Consider the following 6,000-nt stretch of genomic DNA (forward strand, 5'->3'; position numbering starts at 1 on the left):
TGACAATATAAAGATGCATAACGTCGTCTTTATAAAAGAAAATACACGTTATTGCGTATATAGACCACCAAGAAATTGATAAAGATACAATTCAGCAAGCCAAGAGGAACACAGTAAATTACGATCGGAATCAATAGGTCCCAAGTTCGATACTCACCATGCCCGGACGTTGTGCCCTTGGGAAAGGCAATTTACACGACCTTCCCTGGCGGTGGAGTGACGCCCACCGAGCCCATTCGGGTAATCTATCGAACAGTGTGCCAAAAAACACACTACAGATTTGGTTGCCGATGTGCCAACATCTGCACATTTGCCACTGAGAACCGTTAATTTTTTTTAGCCCTCTGTGGCACCTATAGGTGAACAAGTCATCCTGAAAAATTCATACTGCTACGGAAAACGTGCCACTGGTGTTACTTTGAAATGTCTGAGGTGAAAATAATAAGGCATCAGCCAACTGAAGACGATATTTTGTCAGTCCTTGAACCCTTCATGGCCGAGATTTTTGAAGCGGTTGTTCCTTCATAACTGCATGATGTACACGACGTGTTGCAACTGTCTATGGTATCTACTTGTAAAGACAGTTCGAGAGTGGAATCATCGTGCTGCGCATTAGTTGGAGCAGAGTGACGGTTTCCACGAATGGATGACGTAATGAGAGATATGAATGTCAGTTTGCCATGCATTGTGGTAGTATTGATGTCATTTGCTGCTTGCTTCTAATAATCCTTTGCTATAATATGGTAAAATGAGTCTATTGAAATAGATTCCAGCCTTGTGTCCTCTTCGAACTCCTTCTTACATGCTATTCCCTCTTATTCTTGTTATGATCAGTTTGTGTAAACACAAACGACCACTCTACTTAATGATCCTTTACGGGGCCGCTTCCCAGTGGCTGCCGTTAGTGGGACTGCCGCTAGGGGGGATTTATCCAGGCTACATTCTACAATTTTCTTGGAATGACCCTGGACATATGTCTTAAACTGTCTTTCAGATTCATCTCACCGTGATAAAGGTTTTCTTTCCACTTCTACAAGAGTCAAACAGTAGCGATGGATCCAAGGTTCATTAGATTCCAGTTCTTCTCTATGCCTCCTCTTGATAATATCCATAACATGCCACTCTTACGTTTTTACATAGTACATATTTGTCATGCTTGTCTCAGCAGTGACAAAACATATCAAGAGGCAAAGCTGCACATCATTCAACTTAAATGTTAAACGTTGTCTCGCTCTAGTTATTTCTTCAGTGGGCATTATGTACAGTTCCGTTCAGTACTTACAGAAAGTGCCTAGACAATATATCAGAAGACTGTACAAGTAAATTACATAGCCTCATACTGCACATATGGTATTTGTTGAGTAGATCAGTTACCAAAATTGTTGTAGAAGTTACCATACTATGTATCATTTCTTCTAAACCGGGAAACAGGGGCGGCGCGCCCTCTTGTTCCCGGCCTGCGCCCTCTTGTCAAAATGCCGATTGAACCCTGGTCGCACTTGGGCCATGTTCTTACTCTCCAACAACATGCTGCCGTACAACATGCAATCTTTCCCGAAAACGATCTTTCCTCCTTAAAAATATCCCAGCACCACCACAAGACAATGTATCAGATCATAAAACATGTTATAATTAGTCCAAAATATTCCTATTGCGGTAGATGCACCGTTTAGACGGTGCAAAACACGATCGAAATTACATTTTTCCGACCGAGGCGCCATCTTGTTTCTTCTTGTTTTGCTGTCAGCTGCTCTCGCGAGATTTGATATAGCTTACATGCAAGGTCAGCTGACCTAGATAGCGAGACTTCCCGAGACTTCGTGACCTTTCACCCACAGCCGCCGGGAACTTGCACCGACAGTTTAGAGAGATTACGAGCTGTTTTTGTTGACATTTGAGCATCTAAAGATATCATCCCAAAGCATAAAATGGAAAAAGGCAAAGGAGTCTATCCATTGCAGAAATGAGATGACTTTTTTTCTGCCACAAATTGGATAAAGATGGCTAGATCGTGGCAATGTTTATATAATACTCTAATGTTTCAGCTGAGGGATTCGGGTGTCCCAAAAGCTAAAAAGGACCCCGCTGTACATATCAGCGTCACGGACCTGCCGCTAATGAAGTCCAGGCATGCCAGGTGCTTGTTCAGATCATGAAGGGACAGATATACTAGTATGCTTGCCACAATGCCAAAACTTCAATGGAAAAGCAGTATGAGCAAAAAAAGGCCACCAGGGAGAAGTTAAAGTATTTCTTTTTTTTTTAATTTTTTTTCATGGTCTAAAATTTAATGTGATTTGTGTTGGACTCAAACTTAACAAAAATCTAATTTTATATTTATTGGTTTCCTTTCAAAAAAATTGATTTTGCAGTGGAAAAATATTTTTTTCACAATTTTAATCTGGAATTATTATTTTTTCTTCCATTTTGAACAACTAACCTTGAACTAACTCTACGATTTCTGAAGTTTCACGAGCTAAAATTTCTCTCTCAGATAGCCTCAGAATGTCCCATTTAAGCTGCAATTTTTCAAAGGCTTCACACTGTGGAAGGGGGGGCCACCCCCCTTCCACACCATCCACCCCTCGGTCGCTTCGCTCCCTCGACACAGTGTGCTCCCTCTTGTCATTATTTTCTAGAAACCCCCTGTGATAAAAATAATATATATATATATATATATATAGATAGATAGATAGATAGATAGATAGATAGATAGATAGATAGATAGATAGATAGATAGATAGATAGATAGATAGATATAGATATAGATATAGATATAGAGATAGAGATAGATATAGATATAGATATAGATATAGATATAGATAGATATAGATAGATAGATAGATATATGACGTGATACACTATGATTTTGACGTATTTTGCATTCTACAATGACTTGCACCACCGCTATTGGGTTCACTACTGTCCTAGAATATACTGAAACTGTAAGTAACATTTTGTTTTGCTTTTCAATTATAATTTACATTTGCAAATGTGAGAAGTAATCTAAGATAATCTTAAAACATACTACACACGGCAATTTTTTCTCTATAACATGCATCTCCATTCATGATTGAAAAACAATTTTTATAATTTAGGCCTTCATATTCTTTAATGCAATAATTACGGCTATTATCTATGATCTATAACATGAAAGATGTTTGACTCGACCAACAATAGGGGGTATCCAAGATGGCGGCGATAGAGTGACGTGAGTCGGGCAGCTCCGAGAGTTTGTTACCTGTCCGAGCTTCTAAAGTGTGCAGGCGGTCCTCATTTTTTGGAAACAGTATTTCTGCTACGTCTAGACTTCACTGCTGAATGGGCAAAAGGAATAGAGGGTCTACCGGCTCCAGTGCTGGTGAAACCAGCCCGTCTCAGAAAAAAACCCCTCCCAAGACCCCAAAAATGGCGGCTAAGGAAATCGACGCTGATACAGTATGAGAGGTGAGTCTGAAATCCCTCTCACCAGAGCTACAGGCACTTGCTCAAATCATCCTGTCACAAGTTAAAAAGACTGTCGTAGCGGAATTCAACTCTATGGGGGACAAACTTTCGTCACAAATACGTTCTCTGGACACAAAACTGGAAAATCTGACTACCGATGCATGTGAACGCGATGCGGGATCGGGTGCGTGAGCTGGAGTCCGCCGCGGAGTTCCAGGAGAGTGAGGTGAAGCGACTGAGTGACTCCCTTCAGGAGGAACGTCGTGAGAGAGCGAAAGCGGTTCTTTTGAGCGAGAGATACTCTATGAAAGCTGATGTGATCATAAGGGGCATCCCGTGTAGTAAGGAGGAGGACTGTTTTCAAGTATTCACAGGCTTCCTAGTCAACGAACTGGGGTTCGATTCGAGTATTGCGAATGCTATGCCTATCGTCGCCGTTCACCGGCTTGCAAAGCCATCATCTTCCAAGCCAGGCCCACCTTTGCTTGTTCGTTTTGTCAGCTACCATGACAAGGATCGTGTGTTACAAGCTGGCCGTAATATGCGTGTTAGAAACAAGTTCGTGGTGCATGAACATTTGCCGCCCCCCCTACAGGCTGCACGGTCTAAACTGATACTAGATAGGAATGCGGAAGTGGACAAGGCCAGGCGCAGCATCATGAAAGTCAACGCTTCAATCAGGGTGCCTCCCAAAAGTACTTTCGCTGTGTTGTTAGTCAACGGGATGGAGAAAAAACGTGTGGATGCGCTAGATCTTATCCTGTCTTCGTAGAATGAACTTGAATGACTCAACATGATTGATTTAGCCCACCTGATGAACCATGCATGAGCAATGTCTTCTGGACGGCGGAGACGAATTTGCATTAAAATGTTGTTATCTCCACAAAGTGTGTCTGAAGAATTTTTGACAGGTGTAAAACAGTCTTTCTTGGCCATAGGGGCTGATTTGTTATTATTGTCCTTCGTTCTCATGTCACGCTGTGACTGACTTGTGTTAAGTTATATCTTTGATTTATTTCTGTTCTGATTCTGTTCTTGTCCAATGATTCTGATATTAACATACAGGATTAAATACTTATTCTGTTTAGTTTGCATGGGAATGAAAATGATATTGTTTTTGACCCGAATAGTTATTTTTGTTGTGCTTGTTATTGACATTTTGCTCCTCTGGACTTAAAACGATTAATTATAATGGAGCGAATGCCCAGATACCACCGGAAAAAGAACATGATCTTGGATTCTCAGTTGTATATTCTTTTGTTATACAGGGTAGCTGATACCCTGTCTGTCTGTCTGTTTATTATTTTTTGGTGTTATTATGAAGACCTCCCTTTTGTAGTATTCATGGCCACCCTTAATAAGTTTTATGTTATGGTTATTTCTCTTTTGACTTATACTGATTTAATTCCTACTGATGTTCCAGCTATAATTAATTCAACTCAAGCCGATATGTATCATTTCTTACATGGCTTTTGTTTGATTCATATTGATTTTATATCATCTACTATAGCTACCAACTCTAAGCTAACACAAGTTATGTCTCATGATTTTGTTGTTACTTGCTTGATTATTACTGAATTGGTTCCTGTTATTTTGGCAACCACTGTTGAACTGAACACTAATTTATGTTGGCACTTTATTGTTTCTACTTAATCGATATTGATATTGAGTTCATTTCTGTTATCAAGCTAACTCGATTTCTGGTTCGTGACGTTACCCTTCATCTCGTTCACATTGAGTTCATAGCGGTTGCTATGGTAACCATGACTGAGCTAACACCAGTTATGATTTTTGTTCATATTGCCTCTTATTGCGCGATTTATGGTTACAAATTTATGATTTTGAAATTGAGTTCACTTGAATCATTGTATGAATTGTTCTGTTATTTTGTTACTATTATCTTTATTCTGATTCATTTTCATTGCTTTACATTTTTATGTTTGATGGTTCCCCAAGTTTATTTTACTTATAGTTATGTACCAGCAGTATCACCTGAGAGCATCCTGTGCTCCGATGACCTGACCCAGCTTTCCTCTCCGAGAAGTTTTAACTCCTAGAGAATATCATCAACATGTCTAAGGTAGAGTGTCGGATTTCTAGTTACAATTGTAATGGGCTGGGGGATTTTCACAAGCGAATGGGACTTTTTACCTGGTTAAGTGACAAACCTTACCACTTATATTGTATACAAGAAACACATACAACTGTAAGTGATGAAAAAAGATGGCAGAACGAATGGGGTGGACAAATATATTTCTCCCATGGTACTTCAAATCAAAGAGGGGTTGCTATTTTGATAAAGAGTAGCGCCAGCGTTCAGGTTAATCAGGTTAAAACGGATGAAAGTGGACGGTGGATTGTGTTAGACATCGAGGTAGATAATTTACATTTCTGTCTTGTGAACTTATATGCTCCAAATGATGACTGTCCGTCCTTTTTTAAGGAATTAGAAGAAGCTATAGATACATTTGAGATTAGTAATGAACATTTAGTTGTGGTGGGAGATTTTAATACAGTGCAGAATTCAGCCATGGATAGATCAGGTGCTCGACT

Source organism: Branchiostoma lanceolatum, chromosome 9, assembly GCF_035083965.1.
Source record: "Branchiostoma lanceolatum isolate klBraLanc5 chromosome 9, klBraLanc5.hap2, whole genome shotgun sequence".
NCBI classification, from domain to species: Eukaryota; Metazoa; Chordata; class Leptocardii; order Amphioxiformes; family Branchiostomatidae; genus Branchiostoma; species Branchiostoma lanceolatum.